Below are 20,615 nucleotides of genomic sequence, written 5' to 3'. Positions count from 1 at the left end.
GCTGCGGAGGAGTGAGGGGAGAGGGTGGCCCGGGGGCCTGCGCACGCACGGCAGCCCCAGCGCAAACGAACATGCACGGACTGCCATGCACGCGCATTTGTGCCGCTGCCATACCGGCAGCCGCGGCTCCCCCTCCCAGCCCCTCCGGGCTGCCAGCAAATCGGCCGCTAAAGCTTGCCGGGCCGCAACAAGCTTGCCGGGCTGCGAGCTAATTGGCCGCTTTGGCGGCCGATTTGCTCGCGGCCTAGTGAGCTTCTTGCTTCGGGGGGGAGGGAAGAAGGAGCCACGGCCCGGCGCCAAGGCCTTCGCGGCCCGGCGCCGGGCTGCAGCCCGCGGGTTGGGGACCACTAGTCCAACCCCCTGCTTAACGCAGGATCAGCCCAAAGCATCCTAAATTCCCATGAGCCCCTGCCAGCTCCTTGCTGTTTGCTGGCAGGGGCTCATGGGAAATGTATTCCATGGACATCTGGAGGGCCACAGTTTGACTACCCCCTTGGCTTAGTGCCTTCCTTAGTTTCCCAAGGGCTTGTTTACTTCATCAGGTATGGGAGTGGTGGAAAGGGCTATAGAGTCATAACTGACTTACGGTAATGCTATAGGGCTTTCACAGCAAAAGGGGAACCCTGGTGGTTTACCACTGACTGCTCTTCTTTGTTGGTCTCTCATCCAAGTATTCACCAGGGCTGATCCAGCTTAGCTTCTGAGATCCGATAAGATTAGTTGAGCCTGGGCTATACAGGTCAAGGCCCTTGAGAAATACTGGAGGTGAGGATCACCCTTGCATATATGGGAAGGGAATCTGGCCCATGTTGAAAATCTGTTCTGGATGTGTGACTTCTCCCTACTAGATCATTGTTTTTTTATTCATCATTGCAAGACCAAGAGGCTGAAGAAGCCTTGTGAAAGGTATTTCACAATAGATCAGTTGCACAAAGTAGGAAACAATAGACTTCTGTGATGCACTTGTAAAATAGAATGGTATAATAAGTCTCTTGAGAAACAGCTTGATGTATATAATAAGACAACAGTGTGTACTTTAAAAAGTGGCTTAGATTTACCAAAACTCACCCATTGACACCGTGGAGGGGCGAGATCAAGGGAGACGCATGCCTGGGGCTGTCGGGGTAGCCGGGAATGCGGGCATGTTGCGAGTTGTACTGTGCGCAAAAGGGACACGGAGGCAGGCTCACGGTACCCTGATAAAGGGTGCCACATGAGTGAGCCCACCTTCTTTCCCCTGTGGCAGCCGAGTGGAGCAGCTTCCCACCCACCTACCCACTTTGTTATATATTGGTTGCATTGAGATGTTTCAGATGAGTTCATGTTGGCCTGGAATGGCAGGCATTCTTGTATGTATCCGCCACAGCTGGGGGTGGGGAGGTGGTTTTGGTATGGAAAGGAGCCTGTTTTGCAGGGAGTTTGGTCAGAGGCATTGAACTCTCCTTGATCAGGGACCTCCAGAAGAGGTGGAAGGCTGAGAGCAGGGCCGACCCGGCAGGGGAAGGCAAATGGTCTTGCAGGGCCAGGTGGCCTGGGGTGGGCCTAGAGCAGGGATAGTCAACCTGTGGTCCTCCAGATGTTCACGGACTACAATTCCCATGAGCCCCTGGGCTCATGGGAATTGTAGTCCATGGACATCTGGAGGACCACAGGTTGACTACCCCTGGCCTAGAGGAGGTCTGCACCTCTCTTTTGCACCCCAGGTGGTTACACCTCCCTTGGATGTGACCCAGCGGCAAGGGGGCCCTGCATTCCCAGTGGTGGAACCAGGTTGCTCCCAGCTGCTCACATATGCAGGCTCCCTCTCCCATGCCTTCCCAATAAAGCTGTGTCCTTGTTTTAAGCAAATCAAAATGTGTGTGTATTTCATACTTAGCCCGGCATCCCCTCCTACAAGTCAAACGGGAGGGGTACAGACAGATTTGAGGAAGCCATTTGTAATATCCTATGTTTGTAAAAGAGCCTCTTGTGGCGCAGAGTGGTAAGGCAGCCGTCTGACAGCTTTGCCCATGAGGCTGGGAGTTCAATCCCAGCAGCTGGCTCAAGGTTGACTCAGCCTTCCATCCTTCCGAGGTCGGTAAAATGAGTACCCAGCTTGCTGGGGGGTAAACGGTAATGACTAGGGAAGGCACTGGCAAACCACCCCGTTTTGAGTCTGCCAAGAAAACGCTAGAGGGCGTCACCCCAAGGGTCAGACATGACTCGGTGCTTGCCTTTACCTTTACCTTTATGTTTGTAAAAAAGTATATAAAAAGTATATATAAAAGTATATAACTATTTTTGTTCTGTTTTTGATATTCCAAACATGCAGTGCTTTGAATATACTCCGGCTAGCTGCCGATGCCTGGATGGTTTGTTCAGTCCAAGAATAGGAGTAAGAATTTCTTGGGATCACATGCTAACCTACAAACTTCCTTCAAGCATGTGCAGAAATGGATGTGCTTTTAAAAGGATCACATTAATTGTTGGTTGTGTCCAAATCAGACACTGCAACAAACAGTGGCCCGAAACATAATTTTTTCACTTTCCATTTTGCATAGAAGGGCATATTGGAGAGACGAGGACATGGCCCTATGCATATCTGAACTCTGAAGATTTGTTCTTGGGTTGAACACCCTCTGGGTTGGAGTGGTCATCTGAATGCTGATGACTTTTTGGAGAAGCAGAAGAAATCTTGGAAAGATCAGACAGACTTCACTTAGATATTTTGCCTGGGTGGCACCCTCTGTGTTTGACTTGAATTCCAATTTCTGGGCAAAATGTGCAAGTTGTACTGAAAACACAGCCTACACTTCATGAGGCTGATGCTCGAGATAATTTTTGAAGATTTTTAGGATGGTATATCGTGTGGTTTATTTCCGAAGGAAATTACTAGAATCCTCACTCCTCAAAGAAAATCCCCTATTAAATTTCAGTTCAGTTCAGTTTCTTTGATTTGTTTTTGTCATGGACCGTAAGAGGCAGTTTAGCCTGTGCATGGGAACTCTGTTGAAGTTTGAACCTCTGTATAACTTCAGAGTAAATTAAAAAAAATAGGTTCAAATTATTTCATTTCCATTCACTCAAAAACAAATAGAAGTAAAGATAGAGAGGCAGCTTAGTATTTAAGTGGCGTCTAATCTGGCAACCCAAGTTTGATTCCCTGCTTGTCCACATGCAACCAGCTGGGTGGCCTTGGGCCAGTTACAGTCCTGATAGAGCTGTTTTGACTGAGCAGTAATATCAGGGCTCTTTGAGCCTTACCCACCTCACAGGGTGTCTGTTTTGGGGAGAGGAAAGGGAAGGCAACTGTAAGCCGCTTTGAGACTCCTTTGGGTAGAGAAAAAGCAGCATATAAGAACCAGCTCTTCTCCTTCTCCTTCTCCTTCTCCTTCTCCTTCTCCTTCTCCTTCTCCTTCTCCTTCTCCTTCTCCTTCTCCTTCTCCTTCTCCTTCTCCTTCTCCTTCTCCTTCTCCTTCTCCTTCAGGGCCATCCATACTTGCCATCTCAACTTGGATATATTCAAAGGTGAGTCTTTGACTCTGAATGCAAATTTTGCAGACATGTGTTCGGCTGCAAATTTGTGCATCAGATGAACTTAGCTGTGAGTTGTTCCCCATGCCTGATTTGTCAGTGCTGAATGATTCAAAGGCCTGCTAAACAGCCTTGCATCCAGCTATTTCAGCATTCGCGTGTGTGAAAACACCGCCAATGTGTGAAAACCCTGCCGTTAATGTAAAGAAAGTCTACTTAGTCAAACACTGAACAGAAGGAGTGAAAGAAACTGAAACCGCAGGCCCCAATTCTCTTTAAAGAAGCCACACCAAAGAAACATACACCAGTGGTGGGGTGAAGAGAACTTGAAGAGTGGAATGGGCTGCCTAAGGAGGTGGTGGGCTCCCCTTCACTGGTGGGAGCAGCAGCTGGACAGATCAAGCAGCAGCTGGACAGATCCACATCCTGGATGCTGGATCCTACATTAAGCTTGGGGTTGGACTGGATGGCCACCATGGACCCTTCCAATGTTATGATTCTAAAGAAGCATTTTGCCACCACTGAAACCTGCCCTGTACAATGCTATTTGTGAACAGATGTCATGAGTATCAGTATTCTGACTGATTAGAAAAGGGCAACCTTTCTTTAGCTACTTCAAGGGCCTGGTTAATGGACAATCAGCTGATTATTTCTACCCAAGGCTCACAAGCAGTTGAATGTTTAACTAACAAGGTCGCCGCCACCCTCCACATTTCAGAATAAGATGACAAACCAGAGGGCGGAAACATCTTCGAACAGAAACAAGACTGAACGGGGAAAGCACAGCATCAATTCTCAACTTACACGGGAGAAAATTCTGTAAACTCAGCTTTCAGGCTCTGCGTTTTGATTAATGTTGCTTTTAATTGCCCGTGGACAATTTTGCCTCTTTGTAGGTAACAAATATGATGTTTCTTCCAATTACACAAGTAATAAACCATTTTAGCAAGACAGGCTGCTTCCCCCCTGAGGCTTGGATCCAGCAATTCGCAACCGGAAACATAAACAGGAGTAGGGACGTCTTCTCACACGAGATCTTGGGCTCCCCTCCCTGCAGAGTCTGGTTCCCAGAAATTTGGCAGAAACCCAAGTGGGAACACAAGTGGGAATTAGCGCAGACAACTACCATGGTCTTTTTCTTGTGCTTCCACTTGAGCAAGCACTCTGGCACTAAAGGAGATTTTGCCCAATCCTATAGTTCAGAGGCATCTCCGCACCTTGGACCCGCCTCCTCCCAAGCTGACATTCTCTCTGCCAGCGTCAGTCTTTTGCATTCTTATTGGTTCATTTCATAACCCCAAATAGCTGGCAACCCTATTCTCATCCATTTTATGCTCAAAAGAGCCCTGTGAGGCACATTAAGGTGTGAGAGAGTTCATCAGCACCATAATGTTCAGCCTGGAGAAGAGGAGGTTGAGAGAGGACGTGATAGCTCTCTTTAACTCTCTAAAAGGCTGTCACTTGGAGGAGGGCAGGGAAAGGCTCCTGTTGGCAGCAGAGAATAGGACCTGCCATGATGGCTTTAAAATATGTGCAGAATGGTACCGGCTAGATATCTTCACAGTTAGAGCAGTTCAACAGTGGAATAGTGCCTTAGGAAGTAGTGATTCCCCCCCACTGGCAGCGGCTGGACAGTATTTATTTATTATATTTATATGCTCCCCCCACCCCCTGAGGCTCATGGCTCATCATGGATGCTTTAGGCGAGGCTTGCTCAACCAGGGTTTCATGAAACCCTGGGGTTTCTTGACAGCCCTGGAAGGGTTTCCTGGCTGAGTGGGAGTTAATTTTTCCCCCTGGTATATTTGTTAAACATTTATTGAGTGATATGACCATATATGGTCATGTTGACCTGCCCCCCCCCCCCAATGACCAGTGATGGGGCCTGGAAGGGGAGAAGGAGAGGGGGCATGGGTGGACGTGTGCATAGCTTTGCTTCCCAACCGTATTCTGCATGATCGTGCCACTTCAGGGGTTTCTTGAAGCCTGGAGATTGTTTCAGGGGTTTCTAAATGAAGGCTGCTTTAGGCTGATCCAGCATTGAGCTGGGGATTGGACTGGATGGCTTGTCCAGCCCCTTCCAATTCTAAGATGCTATAATTACTAATTCATTGCCCCGACCTTATGAAATGCAATTTCTGGATCCATACTCTGCAATAGAGAAATGGAAACTTGGAAGCATTGAATCGTCCTTATCATAGTTAATCACTGGAGCCAGTTATCGTATTTCTGCATATCTGGTGAACAGAATTTTTTCAACACCCAGATTCTTATGGTTACACCTGGGAGGGGGGGGTCACTCTTCCCCTAATATATACAATTGTCCTCAGCAAGACAAAGTGTAGCTAACTCTTCTGCTTAATGGTCTGGTTATAGTAGCCTGGAGTGGAACAATTATCTTTTCTCTAACTCCTGTATGGTAACTACAAAACTATAATGCATGGGCTACAATCTCTGCCACCCGTGCTCCACAAGGACACAACGGGTCATTTGAAGCGGTTTGATTGCCGCAGCCCTCAAGGACCACTGACGGAAAGATGTCGCAGCATGCTAATGTAAAAGCCTTGGTATATTTGGGCACAATTCAGGTCCTGAAATAGTTTACTCATCCCTTGAGTCCTGGAAATGTTAGATTTACAGTTAAATCCTGGTTCCCGTTCGGAAAGCACAACCTCCTTTTCTTCCAAACAGGGCAAGGGTGTGGATCACAGTTTGTGATGTGTACTAAAAGAGGAACGGCCATTCTCAAGGACTTTAAATTTATCACATAATAAACTAGTCCTGTGCTTTCTGTCTGCTGCTCTGTAATCCAATGAAGGAATCTGGCAAAGAAAAATCGGAGGAAGTAAACAGATTTGCTGTCAGGATCAACTGAATGCCACTCTGTGTTGTCAAAATGTTTGTCAGAGCCCTGTGTATGGAATCATCTATAGGTCTTAAGATGCTTTTAAAAATATTTCTTCCTAAGCGGTAACCACATCACAGGAGGCTTTTGAAGGAAATTGCTGCTTCTTAAGTATAGTCATTACCTATTCCTGCCGATTCCTTGGTAATTTAGCTTCATGGTTTTTTAAATATATATATATAATTACTGTGGAATCTGAACTGAGGCTTAATGGGTGAAGATAATAATGTATTTGCTTGATCTTTATATTGTTAATGCTTTGCTGTAGAGCACTTGGGATTCAATGTGAAAAAATAGGAACCCTGTATATACCCTGGGTGTTAATTGGATAAGGTAAGGATAAGATATCAAATATCCTGTCTCACTTTGATAATACAAAACCCATGGTTGTTCCAAGTTCCAGCCTCCTCTTCTCCAGACAGAATATTCCCAGGTCGCTATGCCTACCCTTGTAGGGCTGGGCTCCAGGCCCCTGGATTTCTTTGTCCTTTTCTGCACCCACACCATTCTCTACTCACATTAGCTCTTTTTGTAACAAGGACTTCAGAACTGACGAAGCACTCCAAGCTGACCAATGTAGTGCACAGCAGGACTATGAATGTATGATTCAGGTCTCTAGGAGCCCTGGAAAGCAAAGACTGAGGTGGATGGCAAATGTGGTTAGATGGAGGTTGGAGAAGGTGCAGAGCTTTGTGTTGTAAAAGGCCTGGATGGCCCTGGCTTCAATCTCAGCAGGTCTCTGGTTAGGACTTGGATGGGAGATCATCAAGGAATCTCAGGGTTGCTATGAAGGAGTAGGAAAACCACTTCTTCTTGTGCCTGGCCTTAACCCCATGAGAGAGGACCACATCTAGAATATTGCATACAGTTCTGGGTTCAAGATGGATATTGACAAGTTGGGATGTGTTCAGAGAAGGGTGACTGGGGTGGTTGAGAGGTTGGGATCCATACCTTATGAGGAAAGGATGAGAGAGGTTGAGACCTTGGAGGAGAAGAGGAGGGCAATGGATGATAGGAAAGCCGTGTTTTACATAAACGATAGACATGCAGCTTGAGAGACAAGGCTTAAGAGCAATGGGTTCAAATTTTGGGCAAGGAGGTTCCATTTAGAAAGCGTTTTCTGATGGTCAACAAGGAGTCGCAGATGGAATATCTGCCTCAGAAGGTAGTGGAGTCTCCTTCATTGGACGTTTTTGGAAGAGACTGGATCAGCACCTGTCAGGAATGTATGTTTTTTTTAAGTCCCTGAGAAGGTGGGGAGCTGGACTGGATGAGAAGGCTGCCTTGGAAGATGGACATTAGAACCTCTTTGAGGTCCTTCATGTCCTAAAGCCTTTCCATCCCTAGGTTCTTAAATCTCCAGGAATTTCACAACCAGGAGATGGTGACCCTGTATCAGTGGGATGCTGTTGCTATGAGGAATGACCATCTCAACAAAGCTAGCTTCTTTCAAATGAAAAAGTAGGGTATAAATTGTACTGGAAGATTTTGAAACATCTCTTGCTCAGCATGCATTGTGTTTCCAAGAATTTTATCCCCATCTCTAATATCTCTAATCCATGCAAACAAAATGTTTGTTTTAATCCTTTCTATCCTGCTTTTTTTGACCTGGCATTTGCCAAAGTGTTTGCCTCAACTGAAGTCCCATGGGAGCCAACAGACTGATTAGTCTGTGAAATGTCAGAGGAAATGAATGGGAATGTTACAGACTCACCGCCACCCCTATTTGATGTTCTAGTAAGTTATCTGGTGGTAGAGCTCATGGAAAGTGGCCTGCCTGGTACCAGTGACATCCCTCAGGAGAGTGTCAGAAATGGTAGCATTATCCTCCAGAAAGGAGTTATGCATCTTCCAAAAGGACTCGGTGGCACTAAGAACAGACTCCTCCTTTGTGCCCAAGGTTCACTCAGAATCCCACCTAAATCACTGGTTATTACACCTGTCCTTCTCCCCCAAACTGCCATTTCTGGAAGAAAATGCCTGGCACGAGCTAGATGTCCTTCACATTTATCTGGGTAGAACAGTGACAACCAGACTTTCAGACTCTTTGTTCATCTTGCACTACAGACAAAAACTGGGGGTGGGGTCACAAAATTCACCATTGCCTCCTGGGTCAGGCAGTGCATACCCAAAGCACACGATGTGCAAGGCTTCGCACCACCCGGCAGGATGACCGTGGACTCAAAGGGAGTAGTAGTGGCCCCAGGTGTCTTCTTCACAAGTGCTTTGGTAAGAGAAAACATGGGCATTCTTTGCTGGTACTACTGAATTGACCAAGCAGAAGCATCATTTCTCCCAAGGGTCCTGAGGCAGGGGGTGTAGCCATGGACCAGGGGAAGGACCCTACCCTGAAGGAAAGTTTGGGTAAAGCTAGCCAGCTTGGATGGCTACTACTTTGGGCTGATCCTGTGTTGAGCAGGGGGTTGGACTAGATGGCCTGTATGGCCCCTTCCAACTCTATGATTCTGTGATTCTGGCTGCCCCCCAGTGCAGGAGCACAAAAAATTGGAACTTTTCTGAAGGCTTCTTCTTTCCACTGAGGTGAAGTAATCCACTCTCCACAAAAAAAGGTATTAACAAAGGAAGGGAAGAGCAAGGGGAGCAATCCAAGAAATAAGATCTCACCATGAGGGACATAAGAGACACACACAGCCCGTTCCATCACTGGGAACTTCACTGCCCTGGCTCCTGTGTGGGAGCACAAATCCAGGGTGGACGAAGTGTACCAGGACAAATGCTCCCCCTTGCGAGTGCAGGAAGAGGTGGGGCAACTCCAGGCTGCAGCCCGGCATGAAGCCTCCAGTGCAGGAATGGTCACAGTGACCACTTGCCGAATGAGCTCTCCGCTAGGGGTCTATGCAAAATTTGCATGGCCCTACCTGAGCGAGCAGTGGCATCTATCTCCTAACCAGCTTGGATGATTTTGCTCTGCTGAAGAGAAAAACCTTCAGATAAGTTCCAATGTTTTGTTTTCCACAGGATATGTGCTCCAGTAAATCAGCGTTAACTCTCTGTAATGCAAACTGTACAATTATGAATTATATTTCCTGTGGAAAAAGTAGGACACACTTCAATACAACGAACAAGATACACACACAGCAACAACAGATATGCCCCCAAGGAATGAGTTACGGGTTCTCATCTCTGAGGTTTCAATTCTTATGTTCCCGTTTTGATTTCACTTCTCCCTGGTGAGAGTTGAACTCATGAGTCTTCATTTTTGTACCATTTTCTGCTTCCTCGCATTGCATTTCCCTTGTAAAATAGCCATATTTTTCAATGTCGGTTCATCAGTTCATTGGCATAACCCTATTATATGCATTTTATGTCTGAATCACTTACTTTATGCATATAAAAATGGGATAAACTAGGAAAAACAATAAAAGTCTATAAAAGCAGCTGCAGAAATTGACGATCTGAAACCATTGTCAAAATATAAATGAATATACAAATAAATGAAACAGGATTATCTGCTAATTTGTAGACAAGAGGGAATTTAAATCTCCCTTTTTTCTGATCTGGGAAGGATGAGTTGCTGTCTACACCTTAATTATTCCATTTTGGTCATGGATCCAGCAATTTAAAGATGTGTATTTTTGTGTGTCTGTGTGTTTCATTCAAGGGAAGGAAAAGTCCTTCCTGACACTTGAAAATAGCCACATAATTAAGCAGCACCACTTTTGAAAATGCTAAATAAACTTAATCGTGATTTATGGGTCACATTTGTTTTCAGTTTTGTTGTCAAATGGCAGCCAATTTAATAGCTTATGTATTATAAATTGGTTTCATTTAGTCTTTAAATATCCCCTAGACTTTGTTTAAAACAATAATTTAGACATGCCCTATAAACTGTTTTATACTGGTGGGATTCAAAATTATCCCGCCCCCCAACCCAAAATAAATGAGAAGAAAACAAGCACTATCAGCAGATGTACCAAGGAAACTGCACTTGACAGTCAAACACACAAAACATTTTATCTGTATCCATCTATATTGTGTCCTCACCCAATTCACATTGTAATTTAGAAAGCACTTATGGTACATTAGAGGTCCTGTTCCTTGGATATATGGGCATGTGCTTGAAGGTGGTTCGCCATCAGCTGATCCATGGGTATTCTTGGGAAGGCTGGAAGGAAAGAGTTTGGCTCTTGGAAGAAGACAAAACCATCCAGCAGACACTGGATCTGTGCTCCCCATCCAGTGTAACAGTTTAATGTGAAACATGGCTTCTCCTGCATTCCCATTCTGCATGGCCAGTTCAGACTGTGGCTTGTAGAAGGGCTTCAGCCTTCTGCCGTGGCCATTATCCTGACTCAAAATGGCCCTGGATACCTGCAAGGATAGATTTAGATAGATTTCAGGCCCTTGTGGAGGAGCTGGAAGCAACAACAAGGGCAGAGGAGGTACCAAAGCCAAATCAAAGATGGAGAGAAGGAAATGGGACTAGGAGGAAATGGAATTTGAAGGAAAAGGAAAGTGTTGGTCATTGGTTGCTGTCTGCTGAGGGGCATGGAATGCCTTGTGGCGAGACCTGAACACCTACTTGTTGGGGCAAAGATGAAAGATACTATGGCCTGGATGTCGAAACTGATCAAACCCATGGATGATCAACCTATGGATGATTACACACTGTGGAACAGTGTGCCTGAGGAGGTGGTGAGCTCCCCCTCACTGGTGGTCAAAGTAATGGGTGGACAAACACTTTTCATGGATGTTTTAAGATGACCCTGCATTGAGAAGGGATTGATGGCTTGTATAGCCCCTTCCAACTTTTTGATTCAATGAAAAAAACATAGAATCATAGAATCATAGAGTTGGAAGGGGCCATACAGGCCATCTAGTCCAACCCCCTGCTCAACGCAGGATTAGCCCTAAGCATCCTAAAGCATCCAAGAAAAGTGTTTCAGAGAGGGTGGAAAATATCTCTTTGTCTCCAACCCATGCATAATTTAATAAGCCTTTATCAAGGCTCCCCCGTAGTCTAAACTGAAAAGTAAAGTTCAACCTTTAGTCATAGAGATAGCCCACCAATCCCCTGATCATTTTTGTTGCCTTGCTCTGTCCTTTTTTCAACTCTGCAATATCTTTTGGGGATACAGTGATCAAAACTGTACACAGTATTCCAAACGAGGCTGCAATACAGGGTATTACAATACTGGCTCTTTTATTCTCGGTCCTTTTCCTAACAGAGGGTTTGCCCTTTTCACCGCTGCAGTACACTGGGCTGACCCTTTCAGTGAGCTTTCCACCACAGCCTTAAGATCTTCCCCGCTCTCCATCTCAGCAAGTTCACACTTCATCAGCCAATACCTGAAGTTGTTATGTTTTGACTCAGCGTGCATCACCTTCTGCCTACCCACATAGAACTTCATTTCCCACATAGTCAGCCGAATAGTCTGCATGCCGAAGAGGTGTTCGACCATTGAGCTACAGTTTCTCCCCATATAATCCTCAATGCAGCCTTGTATTGAGTCATATGTTCCCCAGTGAGCACGTCCATCAAGCTGCCAACCGTCTGAGGATCCCTGGCCCTAAAGAAATATACCTGGCCTCAACCAGAGCTAGGGCCTTGTTGGCCCTGGCTGCTACCTGGTAGAACAAGCTGCCTGGGGAGATCAGGGCCATGATGGAGCTTGCAAAGTTCCGCAGGGCCCAGAAGATGGAACTCTTCCACTAGCTTTTGGTTGAGGCCCTTACATCAAAACAACTAAACAACCCCCTCCTTCCCCACCTCTGAGTTTTTACTTCTTTATTTTATACTTTGCCAGCAATGATGTATACTAGTCCTGACAGCTGCTTTTAACTCTAGTGTTGATAAATGTTTTAAACATAATTTTAATTTTATGCCAGTTTTATTATGTTACTAGTAGTAGAGCCCGTTGCGTGCTATAATGCAATGGGCGCTAATTCATGTGTACCTGAGAGACCATCTCTCCGCCTATACCTCTGCCACCACCAACTGGCTGGTGATCCCTGGCCCCAAACAAGCATGTTGGTCCTCAACGAGGGCCAGAACTTTTTCCATCCTGGCCCCCACCTGGTCAAATGAGCTCCCTGAACAGATCAGGGCCTTGCCCGAACTCCCACAGTTCTGCAAGGCCTGCAAAAGGGAGCTCCTCTATCAGGCATTTGCCTGAGACTGACCACAGGTCCCCCTCAGACACCCCCTCCATGGCGTGAACCAGTCTGGCCTCTCCAGGGGTTTTAGCTAAGTTTCTGTTCTTATATTGTTATATATAGTTGGAAGGGACCTCCTGGGTCATCTAGTCCCCCCTGCACTCTGCAGGACACTCACATCCCAATCGCTCATCCGCTGCAACCTGCCACCCCCTGGAACCTTCACAGAATCAGCCTCAGCCTCTGTTTAAAACTCCCCAAAGATGCAGAACCCACTACCTCCCAAGGAAGCCTGTTCCACTGAGAAACCGCTCTCACTGTCAAGAACTTCTTTTGAATTAATTTCATCCCATTGGATCTGGGAATAGGAATGTCTGTGTGGAAACTGGGATCTCGGATGCTTACTCCCAGGAATATCATGATGGCAAACATTTTGCCCATGGGTACTTTGTTGAAACCAGCAAGAGGACTGCGTTCTACTTCAGGAGACTGGGGGATATAACAATATACTTTGGGGTGGGGGAAACCTTGAGGCTGCCGTCCCTCAGTCTTATTGCTGAATTTCAATGGCCGGGTACCCACAGACCTTTTGCATTAAATTTTACCCCGATTTTTTAATGATCTGTTGTTGCATGTAATGTCTGAGTGCTCCAACTCTTCCACATGTCTCCCCTGGTGTGGGATGAATTTAAGTTCAGGGCAGGGAATAATGGATGCCTTGGAGAAACTTCATTGTTTATCAGTGAATTATAGGAGTGGGATGTGTGGGAAAATCTGGGCTTCTTTTACATCCAAGAATAAAAAAAAATACATTAAGGTTTTGCTGGGTGCCAAATGGCTCGCAAACGTGGATTCTCAGGTTTGTTATGCCAACTGGAGTTGTCCTCCGTCCCTTGGTTCCTTCCTGCCTGCCTCCTACCATGAAAAGAAAGCTTCTCTTTTGTTTTATTGACTTCTCTGAGGTCTCATAAAAAGGGGGAAGGAGCTCCTTCCACTCAAGGAATTAGAATGGAAAAAGGGAATTTGGCATGGCACGGTGTGATACAGCACTACTAACCTCTCATCAAGCTGCACCTGGCTCCCATTTCAAGCGTACATGGATCCTATGACTGGGAACCTCTCTGTGTACATTGCCCAGGGACTTTTAATATAATAGCTAATGCATCCTTAAGAGAGTTTTTGGCACAAGGATCCAGATACCCAAAGACCCTTCATGCTCTAAATTAAGAGCGGCACTAAAACCTGGTTGCTGAACTCCAGTTTAATTTATTGGGTGATGAGGAGGTTGTCTGACAGTTCTTGACAGCCATCCAGGTTCTCTTGAGGCACAGAGATGGAACAGACTTATTGGATTATCCACTTGATTGACTTTAGAAGGGGGATTAGACCCTTGCTCAGGGGCTGGGGTCAAGGTCTAGCAATGGCTCTTCATCTCTCAATGGACTCCCTATGACCAGAGGCAATGCATTGCTACATGCTGATTGCTGAGAGATGGAAACAATCGGTAGGCTTTTGCCTCTATGTCTGGCTTGTGTCCAGTCTGAAGGTACCTGTTTGAACTGGACAATGCCCCAGAGGTACCTTTGGCTGGATCCAGCAAGGCTGCGATTATGTCCACATGCCCTAAGGCAAGGTAGCTTATACAGTGAACAGGATCTCTGAAATGAGAGGCATCAAAGTTGATGACAGTAGTCCTCTAGAATCATAGAGTTGGAAGGGGCCATACAGGCTGTCTAGTCCAACCTTCTGCTCAAGGCAGGATTGGTCTAAAGCAGAGGTAGTCAACCTGTGGTCCTCCAGCATTTGCTGACAGGGGCTCATGGGAATTGTAGTACATGAACATCTGGAGGACCACAGGTTGACTACCCCTGGTCTAAACCTTCCAGGATAAGGATCCACCCAGCTGCTGTTTGAAGACTGCCAGTGAGGGAGAGCTCACCACATCTCTAGGCAGCCCATTCCACTGCTGAATTCCTCTTACCATACAAAAAAATTCCTAATATCAATACCTATCTGCCCATAATTTAAACCCATGATTGCGAGTCCACTCCTCTGCTGCTAACAGAAACGGCTCTCTGCCTTCCACTAAGCTAAGCATGAAATGTTTGTGAGGTTAGCTAAGTTCATGAGCAGACATCAAGGCAAACACAAGCATCCAAGTTGTTAGTCTCACCTTAAAAAATCTCAGACAGCTTTTTCTTTTCATTTAGCATTTGGAGGTAGTGGCAAAAGCCAGGCAGTGTGCGTTGGTGCACCGTCAGGACAAATGGACACGTCAACCTTTTTGGGGATATGTTCAGACAACTCAGCAAATGCTCAGGTCCCTGAGCATCATGAGTAGGCTGGACATGAGCTGAAGGAAGTTATGATTAAGCATCCGTGATACATAAATCCTTATCGAGGTCTGTCTGGCCCGCGTTATCCATGCTTCCCTACTGGAAGAAAAGGAAATACCGATCTGTCAAGGGAAATGAGATGAGACTGTTCTCACCCCAAAGAGAGATTTCTGCATTGAATGCTCGGAACCTTCGGCAGAGTTCTTGCTCCAGTGTTCTAATGCTTGTTGGGGTTTATGCTCCTCTACTCAGCCTTTCATCTCCTGCTGCTGGAGGGGCCTTGTGGGATAACGATCAGCTCTCCTGGGGTTTGTTTGTTACAAGTGAAGATGAATCAGACTTTCAGCAACAGACTTGGAGTTCACTGTGTCATTCATGCCCCTGTGTGACGCTGCTCAACTGAAGACTGAGAATTATGGCTGGCCTCGTTTCGGTTTTGTTTTGTACAGCATATTGATCAAAAAAATGCCCTGTAATTAATGTTAATTATTTAGATTGGCCTGCTTAATCAGTGTCAACCCCCACCAGGTAGGAATAAAATGTTCTTCTCTTGCTATTAATTGCTGGCATGGGGTGTCCAAATACCATGAAGGCTGAATCTAGAAGAAATGGAGGATGGATGCTTGTGAAATTCACAGGAGATGGATATACATATTTTTGCAAGGTCTCCATTCAAATCTGGGTACATGCAGAGGCAGGAGGAAAGCTATATGGTTAACTATAATTTGTTATTATAGAATATTTTGCCAGTCGATCTGCCTGTTCGTATCTAGTATACTCATTTGAAGCACATCATATGGGGGTGTAGAATCATAAGATCATAGAATTGGAAAGGCATCTTGTTCTCATTTGCCCACTTTTACAGAGTGTTGAGATCTCATGGAACTCTGCCTTTACCTTTTGGGGTGTTTGCTACTCCTCCCAATTTGGCGTTACCTGTATATTGAGTGTGTAGTCCCTTCACTCCCTGATAAAAATGTTGGAATCAACCCCTGTGGTTCCCCATGGCTCACCTCCCTCCAATCTGATGAAACACCACTGGCAACCAGCCTTTGGGTACAGTTTTCTAGCCTGTTCCCCATCCACCTAACCATCCAAAATTCCAGTCTGTAGTCCAGTTTACCCATCACAACATCATGGGGGGAGAGGCAATTAGTGCTCCAAGCCTGCGGCATTGGCTGGTATCTAGCAACGGGAGTAAAATATGTTTGCTTGCACCACCCCATGTTCTTCAGCAATGCCTGCCATCCAGGGGGCGCAATCAAAATGCTTGCCTGTTTCTAAGGAATCATAATCATTAAGGGAATAGGGGGTGACTTCACAGTACCTAATATAAATGACAACAAAGCACAATGCTATTTTGTTGCTAAATGTATTTCACTGTGATGACTGGAGAAAGTCCCTGTTTGTTCACTGTGATCTTTGCTTGAACTCTACATCTGAGAAATTAGCCACTAGGTTAGTGAATACTGATTACTGGAGCCAGTTTTCCAGTGTTTTGTTATAAAGATGAACCTTTTTGTTTTGTGTTTCTTAGTAAATGAATGTGCTTCCCTGAAGAGTCCCATGAGTGACCCTTCCTTAGTTACTGATGACACAGTGAAGGTGACATCGTCACAATGTCATACTGATGGCAAGTGAAGACAAAACTGAGTGGGGGGGGGAATACAGGCATTAATCTTTTTGTAAGGGCTGCTGGGGAAAAAAAAAAGAAGATTGTGCTTTCAGCCTGAGTGAACATCCCTGCACAAAGACTGCCTCCCACAGAGAATTCTTTCATTTCATAGCTCTCCAGTGTTGGACAATGAATCATAATATATTCCGTAACAAAGATTCTAATATACAAAGCACAAGCTTATTATACCGATAAACATCTGAAAATCAATCTTCATTTCATATACAAATACGCAATATAAGATGCAACTCCTATCTCTAATAATGATTTCATCATACAAAACACATAAATCTATCAACCCCAGATGGATTGAAAGTCCACGCATGAATTAAGTCATCAGTGTAATGCTGTAATAATGATGGCGCACTTCCGCCAGAGAACTGGGGGTGAGAAGTCTATTGACTCACCAGATTCCAGTTTTTCTCAGGCACAATCTTGCAGAGAGCTGTGCCATCTCACACTGGTGTCGTGTGGACCTGGACAAGAACAGGCTAGAATGGCTTGGGAATGGCCTATGCCACTTTAGGCCTCAACCTGGGCTTCCAAGAACTCTTCCCTAAGTTCTGGATCCCAATAGGTAACTGCTGCTGCAGTTCCAGTTGTTTCCCACCTCACTTTCCTTCCTTCTTTCCTTCTTTCCTTCTTTCCTTCTTTCCTTCTTTCCTTCTTTCCTTCTTTCCTTCCTTCCTTCCTTCCTTCGGATTTTTATACTGCCCATTATTTATGGCTCAGGGCAGTTTACATGGAACATTGCATACATTTACATGGAACATTATAACAATCTATAACATTATACAATTTTCAATAGAACATCACAACAATCTATCAGTAACAATTACAACACAACATAAATAACAACAACACTGGGGAGTCTCACTAAGTCTGAAACCTGGCATTCGGGATAAGCTCTGGGGTTTAATGCAGCCCTGCAGGCACCTGAGTGGGAGTCTGGGGTCTTTTATGCATGCACAGCTTACTTCCAGGGCCATTTCGCACGGCTTCAAAATAGCACAATGGTTGCTAATTGAAAACGCTACTAATTTGGCATAACGCACGACGTCGTAGACAATCTGCAACACTCCTGAAACCGACCCGCAAAAAGCGCTTCATTGTAGCGCTTTTAGGGGAATCCAGAAAAGTGGATTCACCCTCCGGATAGCGATACACTCCTGCAACCATCTGCAACAATAGCGATAAAGACCTGTGCGTTAACATTGTTGCGGGTTCTTCGAAGTCCCTCCTCCTGAGCCTTTCCTCCAAACTTCCGGCGAACTGTTCGCCTTTTTTTTTTTCTCGGACCGAGCACAGATCAACGAGGCAACGAGACAGCGACTGGCTTTCTAGCACGATCACTTTCGGAAATTCTGCCCGGACACCACAAGAGTATTTCAAAAGCACAGTAGCACACACCGTCACGTTCCCAAAATTTGCCCAAAGCTTAAAACCCCGTCTACCTTCGGCCAGTACTAGCGGAGTCAACGTACAGGGAGCATTTTAAAAAACTTTCCTCTGAGCGTGCCAACGAACGTTCGCCGCTCGCAGTCTCCTGTTTAGATTAGAGGGGTTCAATAGATATGATTCGAGGTGATACCATGAGGGGCGGTTTATGTGTAGTGGGTCTTTGTGTGGTTCCGGGTACGTGGTTGTGCCTGGGTGCGGACAACCCCTTCCATCGGCGGCTAGACCTCCGGCAAGCGGAGTCGCCGTCCACCGTTCATTTTTAAAAACTTTCCTCTGAGCGTGCCAACGAACGTTCGCCAGTAACATGTCATTGATTTATGCTTTGGCTGGTGAATATTATTGGGGAATTGTCGAGTACCGCTGCACTTGCTCTCGGTTGAACACCGGCATGCGTTTTTGTAATGGCGGACATTTCAGTAAAATGGCTCCCGCTGCATGTACAAACTGCTCTTCTCGCGTGTAAACGAATCAGCGCATGCGAGAAGTCAAACAACAAGAGCGCCAATCTGGCCATTAGGGGCAGATCCTGTTCCCGCGCGAGGAGTTTTGAACGTGACATGTGACCTCATGTGGCCAATGTGCGTGTCCCCTACTGCCCACCACCAATCAGGAGCCGGCTAGTCCCTTTGTCTTTGTGTGCGGGAAGGTATATGATCCGTTGCACCCTGCACCTCGCACCTCCATTTTGCTTAGCTACTCGCGAAGGCAGCATGGAATCTTCTTCACAGTCGTCGTCCGTCCAGGCAACCGGCAGGGGGCCAACATGGAGGGACGCCGAGATCAGGGACCTGATCGCTATTTTTTCAGAAGAGAAAATCCAGGACGCCTTCCAGTCCTCACACAGGAATCGGGAGGTGTTTGAGCAAGTGGCCATTAGGATGCGTGCCCTGGGCCACAACAGGACCGGCCTTGAATGCCGGTCAAAAACAAAAACAATGCGGGCGGAGTACATGCGGGCCGTGAACCACAATAAGGGTTCCGGCAACGCTAAAGTGACCTGCCCGTATTTCGAGGAGCAGCGTCCACTGTACGGCGACGGGGACGGAGCCGGCAGGCCGAAGCGCGTTGGGAGGAGCCTGAAGGTGATTCGTAAGCCGGCTGCCCCGGTGGAGGAACCATCCGCTGAGGAGGATCCCGGAGAGGGCACCTCGTCCACCGTCCGGCCTCCACCCCAGGTCCAGCAACGAGGTGCGGACATGGTGACGCTGGACCTACTCGCCATCGTTCCTGGGGAGCCAGAAGAAATTCCGCAGCAGAATTTGCCTCCGGTAAGCACTTTTATTTTAATTTTATATTTAATTTTGAGCAAATGTGTGTTCTGACGTTTGGGAATCGTTTTCTCGTGTGTTCGTTGCAACGCATAAGATGGTAGGCTGTTTGTGGACTGCTTGCTGTGGTGGCTTTTTAAAACGGTTATGTTTAAACAACAACCACAAAGGTTTTGCAGCATGCCTCAGCCATAGGCCTTCTGCAGTGCTTTAGCCACTACTTTGGGAGCATGCTGTGTGGTTCAGGTTGTATGCTTGCTCCTTTGTCACTATTGTATGCCTTGTGTTCGTTGCAACGCATAATATGCTAGCCTGTTTGTGGACTGCTTGCTATGGTGGCTTTTTAAAACGGTAATGTTTAACCAACAACCCAAAAAGTTTTGCAGCATGCCTCAGCCATAGGCCTTCTGCAGTGCTTTGGCCACTACTTTGGGAGCTTGCTGTGTGGTTCAGGTTGTATGCTTGCTCCTTTTTCACTATTTTCTGCTCTTGTCCACAGAGACACAGATGCCAGGGACGGGGCCCCTCGAGTCTCCAGCAGCGGTGGACGAGGATAGTGATTCTGGGGCATCAACAAACATTGGTAAGTATCAGTTACAATAAGGGGGGGGCGTTTTAACTGCTTTGTGCTTTTCTGTTTGTGCAGGGCAGCAGCACTGCTAAGAGACAGAAGAGAGTCCCTCTACGTTGCTGGTTTAGGCTTTGAAGCTTGCTTTGCCACCCTTCGGTCCTAGATCTGTTTTTTTTCTTCTTCGCAGATTTCATACCCGGGACACAGGAGGAGGAGGAGCGTGGGGTGGCTGGACCTCCTGCCCAGCGCAGGCGGATACAGATTCAAGATGGTGAGCGTGCATGAACTGTTCCTTTCGAGCCATAGCTGAAGGACAATGTCGCAAGCCACTAACCATGTGCTCCCTTTTCATTGTTGTGAGTCTTGCTGTGAAAGTAGGCAAAGGAAAAAGCCCACCATGGGCAAACAAACACTAACCATGTGCTCCCCGGGCATTGTTTAGAGTCTTGGTTTAACAATATGTAACCAAAAAAGGCCACCATGTGCACCAGGGTGGGTTTTGACTGTCTCGATGGTACTAACAGTTCTGTTTCTCATTTTTTGCCAACAGAGGTCCTTTCAGATGATGATGAACCAGCCCTGGGTCCAGCCAGCTCACCACCTAGAGGTGCTCTCCAAGCAGAGGAGAGGCTTGCGAGGGAACGCGGCAGGCTGAGGCGCGTCTCCATCTTGACAAGCGTTGGAGAGAGGATCCTTGAGCACTGCCAGGAGGAGTCAAGGCGTACCGCGGCCGCAGACCAAGCAATGCTCGCCCTCATGGCCCAGGAGG

This window comes from Paroedura picta, chromosome 18, assembly GCF_049243985.1.
Source record: "Paroedura picta isolate Pp20150507F chromosome 18, Ppicta_v3.0, whole genome shotgun sequence".
Lineage (NCBI taxonomy): Eukaryota > Metazoa > Chordata > Lepidosauria > Squamata > Gekkonidae > Paroedura > Paroedura picta.
The sequence above is the reverse complement of the archived record's forward strand: the minus strand, read 5'-3'. Positions refer to the sequence as shown.